The following is a 12,634-nucleotide window of genomic DNA, read 5'->3' on the forward strand; positions in this document are numbered from 1 at the left end:
GAATGTTACCAGGGCTAAGGAGTTCTATTTTATCATCATAAATGAATGTCTCAATCGATAAAATGTAATAATACTGATTTTGCAGGAGCTTAAAAAAATCCTTTCAAATATATGAAGCAAACACTGATTATACAGAAAGTAAAGATAGATGGATCGTTTTTATAATTTTTCTCTTTAGATTTTCTTCTTTTTTTCCCAACCTGATTTATAAGAGCTCTTTACTTATAATTTTATAAGAGACAATTTGTCTATTACATATATGATAAATATCTCCAGTTTGTTCCATGTCATTTCATTTTGTGTGCTCTGCTGTCTTTGTGAAGCTTTCCTTTCTGGCTGCTGGCTTTGCCATCATGCTTGGAGCATACTTTCTTATCCTGATGCTATAAATTTAGTTATTATCACATTGTGGTTTTCTTCTAGAAGATTTTTGATTCCATATAATTTTTCCCCTTAAATATTTAAGATTTTTGGAATTTAAATATTTCTCAATTCCATGTAATTTTTACTTTTAAGTATTTATTTTTGGGGGAATTTTTCCTTTGGAATATAGTATGTGATAATAATCTAACCTTACTTTTAACTAATCATTAATCTTTTCAGTGCTGTTGGACATCTGTCTTTTCACAGGTTTCTTTACAAGCTGAGAGGTGAGGACTTTCCTTCCTCCAGCCTGCCTTTTCTGTCAAACACTTACTGAACAGGTATTAAACACCAGGAGGTATGCTTGGCACTGGGGGTTGGGGAAAAAAAAAACCAAATTAGTTGTCTTTGAGTTAGTGGTGTTTTAGAAAACAGAGGGTCAGGTACTAGCTGTATGAGCAAAATGCTGCACAGCCAATGACAAGGAAATGACACTCTGCCAGGGAGCAGTTGTAAGTGACATTTGATCTGACTCAGAAAGGAGGATAAAGGGGAAGGTCATAGTTGTTTCAGGACCTGGAGAATGACTGCATGGACAGGGGCCACCTGGGGCTGGAATCCAACCCAAACTCCTCAATGCGCCAAGTGCCCCAGCACAGGGATGCCCTGCGCTGGTGGGAGGGACATTTTCCTGATTTGCACAAACACCCTGTATGCGTTATCAATTGCCTTAGAGGAGCCTGTGTAAACGCAAGGATTTGGGAATGAGCATGACATATTTGAGGAAGGCTGAGACGCCAGTGCAGTTTAAGCTTGGGCGGCAGAGAGAACCATCCTCGGGGAGACGGTTTCAGAATCTCTTAGGGCACCTTCGAGATTGGGGAGTCCACCCTGTAGGCTGCATTTTTCGTGTTAGAAGATGACAGCTGAACCTGCATGATTGGTTTTGCATTTTAGAAATCATGACCCTAGCGGCAGCCTGGAGAGCCAGGCAGTGATCAGGAGGAGAGCCCAAGGCCAGCGGCCGCGGGGTTTGTCAGAGGCTGTGAGTAGCCACGGCCAGAGACGCTGAAGGTTCAAATCTATAGAAATGGTAAGAAACGCCAAGTTTTGGGAGCAATTTCTGAGGCTGAATCAGCAGTACTTACATTCCTACTACAAAGGTAGGGGCGGCAAAGAAATCAGATAGTTTCCCTTGTCATCCATCCAATGTCTGGGCTTCAGAAAGGACCTCGTTTTAGTTTGAGGTTGCAGTTAAGACAAGCTCAGACTTCGCTGGGACCCAAGTGTCTGACCCTTTGTATGTTTCATTACCACCCGTAAGACGTGTATCTTAATGAGCTCCAAGCTCTGTTCATCTTATAGACATGACTGGACCTTTGAGGACTTTACAAACTAGTGGAAAATTTTTTCTTTTAATGCTTACTATTTTTTATAGTACTGTTGTGTGTCCCAGAAAATCCTTTCTCTTAATAGAGATCTATTTAAGGTGCACTCAGTCCTTGGGTCTTAGAGCCTCGTGGCCTCACAACCCAAGTTCAATGTCATCTGAAAACATTTCTCTCTCATGGCTTCCCCCCATACCTCTCTGACTGGCTTCATAATTGAAGACTTTAATTTATTCACCACACAGTGTCTCTGCCCTCCTGCCATCTGTAATTTATGCCTTTTGCACTCGGCTGCCTGGTGTTCTTTAATTCTGCTTTAAAAAATGACAAGAGTTTTGTGACCCACTTGGTAGGAATCACCCCATTAAAAATATTGTTATGCATAACGGTGTTTAGAAAAAATTCCCAGCAGTGAATTTCAGTTTTGTAAGATAATGTTCTTTTTAGCACGACCCAGCTGGTGGCTACAGTTATCATTCATATGACAAAACAAAGATAACAGGAGCCCCAGGGAAAGAAGGCTGACCTCCCAAGAGAATGCTTGAGTTCAGGTCTGAACAATCCGTTCAGCCAAACAGAAGGAAGCAGCAACCAACATGGATTTTTTTGTTTTTCTTTTTAACATTTTTTATTGATTTATAATCATTTTACAATGTTGTGTCAAATTCCAGTGTAAAGCACAATTTTTCAGTTATACGTGAACATATATATATTCATTGCCACATTTTTCTCTCTGTGAGCTACCACAAGAACTTGTGTATATTTCCCTGTGCTGTACAGTATAATCTTGTTTATTTATTCTACATTTTTGAAATCCCGTCTATCCCTTCCCGCCCTCCACCTCCTTGGCAACCACAAGTTTGTATTCTATGTCTATGAGTCTATTTCTGTTTTCTTTTTATGCTTTGTTTTTGGGACCTAATGAAACTTACAAGCTTCTGCACAGCAAAGGAAACCATAGGTAAAACAAAAAGACAACCTACGGAATGGGAGAAAATTTTTGCAAATGAAACCGACAAAGGCTTGATCTCCAGAATATATAAGTAGCTCATACAACTTAATAAGAAACAACCAAACATCCCAATCCAAAAATGGGCAGAAGACCTAAACAAGCAATTCTCCAAGGAAGACATACAAATGATCAATAGGCACATGAAAAAATGCTCCATATCACTAATTATCAGAGAAATGCAAAGCAAAACTACAATTCTCACATCAGTCAGAATGGCCATCATTCAAAAATCCACAAATGACAAATGCTGGAGAGGCTGTGGAGAAAGGGGAACCCTCCTACACTGCCATGGGAATGCAGTTTGGTGCAGCCACTGTGGAAAACAGTATGGAGATTCCTCAAAAGACTAGGAATAGGCTTACCGTATGACCCAGGAATCCCACTCCTGGGCATATATCCAGAAGGAACCCTACTTCAGGATGACACCTGCACCCCAATGTTCATAGCAGCACTATTTACAATAGCCAAGACATGGAGACAGCCTAAATGTCCATCAACGGATGACTGGATAAAGAAGCTGTGGTATATTTATACAATGGAATACTACTCAGCCATAAAAACCAACAACATAACTCCATTTGCAGCTACATGGATGTCCCTGGAGAATGTCATTCTAAGTGAAGTAAGCCAGAAAGAGAAAGAAAAATACCATATGAGATCGCTCATATGTGGAATCAGACATGTTTTTTTACCCCAGAACAGGATCCCCGCGTGCTAAAATGTGCAGGCTGTAGTGTCAGAAATTGACCTCTCTTTTTCCTCAATATATCTTTTCAGCAGAGTACACACATTGATAACTAAAACATCAAGAGTGTCCCAAGAAGTGCTGAGAAATGATGTCTTTTATTTTATCTTCTCTTTGAAGATCTAACCAACACTCTTGATTTCCTGGCCGCAATGTCTTTCTTGGATAATCTGGGTGATGTGAAATAGAGAAGGATGTGGAAGACACTACCTGGCTGACCAGCAAGACCAGTTCCTTTCCTTTCCAGACACACAAGTGATGTGGTCCTTGGACAGGCATTTAGCCCACACCCCCCATCTCTCTGCTATGAAGCGGAGTTTTGGCCAATGGGAAGCAAGGAGTGGATGCTGTTTCTGAGCTGAAGATGATGCAAGAAAACGGATGTGGGTGTGAGGAGGGCTGTATCCCAGGTCTCAGCTGAGCCCCTGGGACATGCCCGCCAAGTGTGGGCCCTTGGCTTTGCACAGGAAAGAATTTGAGTGCGAGCTGCCGCTGAGTAAAGGCAGATTTATTTACTGCATAGAGTGTAAGGCAAGAGAAAGGCAAGGAAAGAGGCGTGGGAATTGGGTGCTCAGGTTAAAGTAAAAGTAGGTGCACACTCCATAGACAGAGTGCAGGCCGTCTCCAAAGAGGAAGGAGTGAGAAAGGACTGCTAGGTGTGGTGGTGTCAGTTTTTATTGGCTCAGTAGATTCACAGGCCTACAGGTGCGACCATTCCAACTGTCCTGGGGAAGGGGGCTGGGATTCCTAAGAATCGGGCCACCACCCATTCTCTGGCCTTTTGTAGTTAGCCTTGGGACTGTCATGGCGCCTGCGGGCACGTTATTTATTACGCTGTTACAATGAGCATATAATGAAGCTCAAGTCTACTAGAAGTCAAACTTCTTAATCCTCAAGGCCAACTTAGAGTTGAATCTTCCACCACGTTGGTGTTAAATTGCTGTCATGCCTTGAAGTGGCTGTGCCTGCCACCTTCCTTCCTGTCTCAGACCCACAAAACCTGCCACTGTCTGATGGGCTCTGCTATTTTTCCTCTCACCAGCTTGACCCAACTACAGAGCCTCGAAGCTTTTGTTCAGTCTTATCCAGTCACGAGACTGAGGGAGCCTGGGTCTCTGAATCAGTGCCTGGAGGGCAGCCCCTGGTCTGGGCTAAACTGTGTTCCCCTCAAATTCCTATGTTGATGACATAGCTCCTGGTACCTCAGAATGTGGCCTACTTGGAGATCCGGTCTCTTAGGGAGAATCAAGTTAAAGTGAGGCCATCAGGGTTGGTCCTAACTCAATATGGATACAGGAGAAAACGGGGTACATGGCAACAGGATGGCCATGTACCAGGTCTCGGGAGGGTCCCCAGGACACGCCCTGCCAAGTGAGGGTCCTTGGCTTTGCAAAAGAAAGAATTCACAGGGGAGCCGCAGTTGAGTGCAGGTGGATTTGTTCAGAGAGAAATACTCAGTTTGATGGAGTAACATTTTGGCACCATGTTGGAAACTTTCTAAAGGTTTGGGAAGAGAAAGTTCTTTGTGCTGGAGGTACAGCTCTTTTCCTAAGTTTGAGGTTGTTTCAAAATAAAACAGTTCTTAAAGTTATCAGATGCATTTTACAGATGAAGGAACAGGGCCCCCAAGTGCGTGAGGTCGCCCAGCCAGCGTGGGGTAGCTCCGGGCGGGGGTCCTTGCTTCACGGGTTTCTTTTATGCAACATTTTCACTAGATCTAGAGGGGTGTGAGATGAAAGCACGTAATTTCATCCGGAGGTAAATGCAGGTGTAGAACTTCACTGCATGTCATCTCTGTGTGCCCCGATCCCAGGAATGAATTAATCAAGCCCCCACGGTTGTCTAAGGAAACACTCAGTGCCAGTGTTCTGTGACTCCACCTTGGAAAAAGCCAAGACATACACACCAATGCTTTGGGGCTGAAAGGTCCAAGAAGACATCTGCTTTCATTCCGTTTTCTGCCAGGTTTATCAAGGAGAGAAGCGGTTACGTTACAAAGCAGTGGATCTCCTTTTACTGAAAACCATGAGTGGTCTGAGTGTGGCGGTTGGGGATGGTGGTTAAATTATTCATCATGACAGAGATAATTATCTTCATACAGGAGACAGAAGCCCAAATGCCTTTTAGGAAGTCAACTTGGGAAATTGCTCCTCAGCGATAATGAGGGTAATAAGATGTGTCCCAGACCCTGTTCATAAGCTCTGCTTTTTTGCAAAAAAAAAAAAAAAAAAAAAAAGTGTCCTGGGCTGACAGATGTCTGATTAACAAAATTAAGGAGAGATTTGGCTGCAGCCTTAACCCCTCCCCTGGGCCTTCCAGTTTCTGGGTTGATTAACTTTTCAGGTCAGATTTCTCTTCCCCGTCTCGCTCTTTATCATTTGAGCCGGCTTGATGGTTTTCTGCCACGACAGGGGCCGGGCTGCGCACCCGTCTCCTTCACGAGAGGGCGAGCTACTCCAATGCCAGCTACCCTGTCATGTCTCCAACACGAGGCAAAAAACACTCTTAGTATCTCGTCACCTTTCCCTTCAAAGCTTCATACTTGGCTCCAAAACAGAAATACAAGCGGTGATATGGGAAAGGTGGCAAATGTGTTTCAATGCAAACCTGTGTGTGACTTAATCCCGGGAGCTTTTTGGTGTATTTTAGCTCATTGGCGCATATTTTGGTAGTGGGGGCAGTGGAGGTGGGCAGGGTAGTTCAGAGAACAAGCTCTCCTTCTGGATAAAAGGAGCAGTGGTGTTGGAACCCGGGGAGGTAGGGGAGCGGCCATTGCCACCAGCGCTGTTCTTGTGTTATAGCTGAGGACCTGAGACTCGGTATTGCTAAGTGACTTTCCTTAAGTCAGAGAGCTAGACCGGAGTGGAGTTTTGACTTAAAAGTTGGGTATTTAGAGTCAAAAATGCCAATCACCGATTGGCGCATTTACAAAGAATTGAATCGATTCACCAAGGGTAAATACTGGGTTGTAAGTGATATGGCGATTAAGTCCAACTCAGCTGATGCATCACACAAACCATGACTATCCCTTGCACTCAGCCATTCTCGTCGTTGGATACATAGTTTAAGGCTAAATTATATAAGTGTGTATAAAATGAGCTCCTTTACAGCCAACGCAGAGGAGCAAAATACACTGATTTTTCTGCCGTGGCGGGAAACATCTAGAATGGCCCCAGATGATATTTCGGCTTTGGCAGTGCATCCGAGAAAGGGGAAGAGGGCAGAACAGTGAACAGTGATTTGTGGAATACAAATTTCAATTTCAAAACTTCGTATCAAGAAGAAAAAAAGTATAAAAAATAAAATGTTAGACATTGGTTGAAATTAAGTGGAGCCAAGCCAAAGTAAGGCAAAAATTTGTCCTATTCTTATTTTTAGCTTAACATGTAAACCAATATTTGTGTTCATACCGATGCCCAGAAGAGAATGATCAGAAAGGATCTGAACGCGCATCTGCTGGCTTGAATGTGAAAGGCTCGCTCGCTCTCGGGAGAAAATGCAGACGTTGCCATTCTCAGTCCCTGGGCCAATTTTCTCACCATTGAGTTTTAGTCCCTGGGCAAGTCTTGTCACCAGTAAGGGCTCCAATGTTCCCACGACAAAATGAGGAATTGAAATAACGCCTAAAATTCCCTAGAATTCCACGTTCTAAGGCTCCGTGGCTTTATAGCTCAATGAAATAAATTTTATGAAAAAGTAGCAGAAATTGACAAAGAAAATAGATCTATTGTTTCCAAACCATGGATAACAAAAAAAAAAAAAAAAAAAAAAGAAAAAAGAAAAAAGAATGAAAACCAGGACCCTAAATGAATTGCCTGCCCAGGGGATTATAAACTGCAAACAGTCCAGCCAGCAGAGCTTCCATAATGATGATCACCCACATGTTTGAAATCTCCGTAAACTCTGGGCTCAATCCTTCTGTCTAGATTTTCTCATTTTCCTTCTCCAGGAGGCAAAGATGGTTCACCTAACAATGTCTATGTTCTCGTGAATATTACAGAACCATTCTTGGGCCTGCCATTTGAAAAGGAAATAGAAATACATAGATGGTCTACAAAAGTGCTTGAAGTGTGGAAATACAGAAGAACGTTCAGGCTTCGGTTGTCATAGTTCATTTATCTCATCGGAACAAAAGAGAAAAAAAATTCTCTGACGGTAGATGGTATTAACTGAAAAGAGACATTTAGGCAGTATTCTTTGGTGTATTTTTTTTTACTGTCAATTTTGTGTTTTTGGATTGTTGAGAAGACAGGCAAATAGAGATGTTATAGAAGTATTTCAACCATGTGAAGGAAAAAAAAGGATGCAGAGATGGTTATCCTTGCCTGTCTAGAACTTCCAAACACCTGAACTCTTTTTTGAAAAATTCTTACTTATTAACTATTTCTTAATTAATTTTTTGGGGGTGGAGGTAATTAGGTTTATTCATTTACTTACTTAATGGAGGTACTGGGGCTTGAACCCAGGATCTTGTACACACTAGGTATGCACTCTACCACTGAGCTATGCCCTCTCATGCAAGCATTTGAACTCTTGAAAGGTAACTACGTACTAATGAAGCCAGAATGAAGGGAATTTCATCTTCATCCCAGCTGACAATCTACAGATCATTGAATCCGTTAAGCCCTGCCATGTGATCGAAGTTTCTATGGCATTGACCCAGATATTCTGGTTCATCAAAATACTAAATCCTTCCACAAAACACAAAATTACGTTAATATGATTTATGTCACCCGTCAGCCAGTGGGCTGATGCTTCGGCGAGATCTTGATTAGGGAAGAATGTAAAATGGCTACAACCCTCACTCATTTGCATTCGGTTCAAAGGAAAGGGCCTAAACGGAACTAAATAGGCAGTTAAGTACAAGAGAAAGATTTTTTCTTTTTTGCTTTTTATTAAGCATGAAAGCGAAACAACTTGCCAAGAATGTGCATGACATGATTTTAGGACTAGAAAGCAAATTTGGCATGAAAAAAAATTCCAAACTGATCCTGTTAATTATGTTTCTTATGAATAAGGAAATTTAATAATCTCCATCTCCCAATACATCAATCTCAAATTTGGTACTTTGAATTATTCCTGTCTGATGGTGTTGAGTGGTGCATTTTTTAAACACATGCAATTTTTTTTCCTCAAAGGAAGAAAAGGGATAGAAACTAGCATTCGTGTGGTGTCTTTTGATATTTCTTTTTTATTAGCCTCATTTTACAAGTAAAAAAGTGAAGCTGAGGGAGTCTAGTGCTAATCTTAGGAAGAAGTAAAACAGAAATTTAAACCCATGCTCATCTGTCTGTGAAGCCCTCCTTGCCATGCTGCCTTCTCTTCTTTTAATAACTTGTGCAAAATATTTCATTTGACCGATACAAATCCAGAAATGGTACTTTTGACAGAAAATGCTAATCTTGCTAATATTCTATACACTATTTCCTTGGACACGATTATGGGTTTGCAAATATCTCTCCCTCTCAGACAAGTGATGTGTGTTTCCCTCAGGTTGAGCTAGGTAGCATTTTCATGTGATTATGCAATTTCACATGTCCAGTCAGAGCAAGAAGGCAGGGAGTATGTGCAAGTCGCACCATGTTACTTGAGAACAGCTGGTCTGAACAGATGACTGGTTGGTAGTAACTGTTTGTAAGAAGCCTCTGTACATGTATCACTTATCCAAGTTTTCAGATGTATGAAAAAGAGCTGATATGAGAACTCTGGGAAATTATAGAAGAAATGCTATTAGATTTTAGAGCAAAGATCACAGAGATTACTAGAGCAAAATGAGACGCTGTGATGATGAAGAGGAGTGGAGAGTACAGATAAAAGGCACAATGATTAGGCATGAGAACGTATCACACAGATGTTCCAGGAATGACCAGTCAACCAGTCGTAATCAAAATGGAACAGCAACTTGTAAGAAAGATTAAGTCAAAGCTGTGACTCGCTACAAAGTTGGGCACTATTCTCATATAGTGCATAAATCTCGTTCCATCTGATAAAATATTTTCTTTCCTCTTCAAAAGAAAATAGCTTGCTAAAGAGAAATCTAGGTCTTCTGAGTAATTATCGACACATTTCGGGGACAGGCATTTAACAGAATCTTCTTGCCTCTTCCAAAACCTCTATTTACTAACAAACGTCTCGATACGTCCTTTCAACCGCTCAGTAATTGGCCTTTTAAAAGTATTTTTGTCTAAGATGACTTTGTTAATTGTGCTTGTAATGAATGAATAAAACACAAACATACAAATGTTAATATTCCATTAATAATGATTAAGCTCCACTATAAGGGTGTGTGTTGTGATGAATTCTGCTGGCATCATAGTAAACTCATTTTCAAAGCACAGTGTTCCTGAGGGCAATTCACAAATGAGATCTAGTTTGTTCAGTATGGCATTCCCGGAGCCAGGTTTAGTCCGGCACCTAGGGGGTGCTTAATGTTTATTTGTTGAATGAAAGAAAGACTAGGAGGAATAGAGACAAAGCCTAACATTGTAGTTTATGATTTTAGAAGAAAAAAGAGCAAGAAATTCACAAGTCAGCCTCAATGAAAGTATTTGTTTATACTGCCTGAGCTTTGGACAATGAAACCATTGTCGGCTTTAAGAAAGGGCTAAGTGCAGAGAAAGCAGTTTGGGAAGGTCTACGGCCAGCGATGGATTCCCACACGGCGCCATGGGCCGCGGTGAGCGGTGGTACGAACGCCCACCTTGTATGCAGAGGGCTGCGTCACAGCAGTGTGCTTGCAACTCCTCTAGTGCCTGTTAAAACTGCAAACAGCTTTGTATAAAACTATATTGTGGCAATTGTCACTGGAAGAATGATTATGAGGTATAAATCCCTAATATTTATGGTTTACAAATGTAACTAAATTCAAGGTGTTTTGTATTCCATGAAATCTGGGTCTAATAATGTAATAGCAGATGTTCTAAATAAAAGGCTTTTAGGAAGAGAATAATTGCTTTAAATGACTTAATATCAGTCTCAAAAGGCTCCTGAAATTTTGATATGACATTAACGTTAGCCTGTCATTTTAATACGCGCTGACAGACAAATGCTAATAGATAAATATTATGTTCTATAAATATGGTGTTAAAATTCAGTGGCACATCCCTGAATGTTTCAAGAATTTGCTCTGTCTTCTCAAGAGACTCTCAGCCTCTTAGTGGCTTCAGGAAGACTTCTGGGGGATGGATTCCGCATCTGGAGAAAATTCAGAGGCAAGGGAAGGTCAAGTGCTTTCCTTTGGTTCACAGAAGTAGGAGGAGAACATTTTGTCCATTGGCTTCCAAGCTTCTGGGTGCAACTGGGAGCCATTGTGCTTTCAATATTTCATAAGAGGAGGGGAAAGTGGTTTCTGGGGGAATCCAGTAGACGGAGGGTGGCCAGGAGACTGCCGGAGGAGCAAGAGGATTGGAATAAAGGCACTTTAGAGTTCATGTTTTTTATTTCATTTTATGGTGAGAAAAACACAAAGCAGGATATTCACTCTCTTAAGTTTTTGAGCGTACAGAACATCATGGTTGACTTTGGGTACCATGTTGTACAGCAGATCTCTGGGGCTTACTCCTCTCAGTTCACTGACACTTTATGCCTATTGATTAATAAGTCCCCATCTCTCCCTCCTTCCAGCCCCTGGCAACCACCATTCCACTCTTTGATTCTATAAATTTGACTATTTTAGATGCCCCATATCATTGGAATCACACGGTACTCATCCTTTGACTGGCTTATTATTTTACTTAGCATCATGTTCTCCAGGTCCATCCACATTGTTGCATTTGCAGAACTGACTTCTTTTTTAAGGCTGAATAGTATTCCATTGTGTGACTAGACCACATTTTCTTCCTCCATTCATCCATTGACGGGCATTTTGGTTGTTTCCACTTCTTGGCTATCGTGACAAACATAGGAGGGATGATATCTCTTCATGATCTTGATTTCAATTCATTTGGATTCATATTTGGAAGTGAGATTGCTGGATCATAGGGCGGTACTGGTGTTAACTTTCTGAGGAGGCATCACGCTGTTTCCTGTAGCAGCCGCACCACTTTGTGTTCCTACTATCAGTGTTTGTGGGTTTCATGCAACTTTCATCTTCACTTCACTAGGATGGCTCTAGGAGATCCAACCAGTGGTCTTTCCTGTACTATGACTTGTGAGCATCTCCCGGAAGTGCTATTCCCAACTTGAGGATCCCACTCAAGGAGAGGAACAAAATTTTCCCAGGCAGGCTAAAAGGCACCAGTGGTAGAGTAAGCAATGGGTGCTCAGTCCCAGCCACACACAAAGAGGGTGCAACGTCAATCAGAGACTGTTCACTGCATCGGTACCAAGCCATGTATGTGTTGTGTTGTGTGTGTGTGTGTGTGTGTGTGTGGAGAGAACAATGTGTGAAAAGGAAAGAAAAGAGTAATATTATGTCCTGAAAAATACATAATATGGAATCATCATGGATTTACAGGTGGGGTAGAGGGCTGGGGGTTGGGTGAGTGACAATAAGGAAGGCTGGGCAGGTGATCGGTGTGATTAAACAAAAAAACTCACTCTCCTCTCCTTATAGGGAAAGACAGGCAGTGTTCCTCAGTCCTTCCAGGTGATAAATTCTCTTAAGTTTGTGGACCTACCTGGGCTGATTTTGTCAACATCTTGTCTCTTTTGAATTAGCAATTTATTCCCAAGAAAGGGAACTTGGCATTTTTCTTTTTCTCCATTGGTGACAATTTTAAAGAAAGAGTCTTTCACTCTACTCTAAGGGATGTAGGATTCCCTGAAGGTGCCTTTCAAACAGACCATTCCCCTTTGTCAGGGTGAACGGAAACAGGCAAGCCCCAGTGCCCAGCCCTCAAGCGGCTCGGCGCTCCCTGCATGCGTAGCTCTGGTCTCGACAGCAGGACGCTGCGCGCGATAAACTTTCGCTGTCAGAAAGGAAGCCGTAAGTGCTGAAGATGAATCAAGAGGAGCCTTTTATTTTTAATGGAGGCACTGCAGACTGAACCCAGGATTTCGTGCGTACCAAGCAAGTCCTGTACCACTGAGCTACACCCTCCTCCCCAAGATGGGTCTTTTCTGCAGGGAATACTGGTTCCTAATGAAACATCTGGTGTTGCTTAGCTTTCCATAACTAACTTCACA

The sequence above is a fragment of the Camelus bactrianus genome, chromosome 35 (genome assembly GCF_048773025.1).
Source record: "Camelus bactrianus isolate YW-2024 breed Bactrian camel chromosome 35, ASM4877302v1, whole genome shotgun sequence".
NCBI classification, from domain to species: domain Eukaryota; kingdom Metazoa; phylum Chordata; class Mammalia; order Artiodactyla; family Camelidae; genus Camelus; species Camelus bactrianus.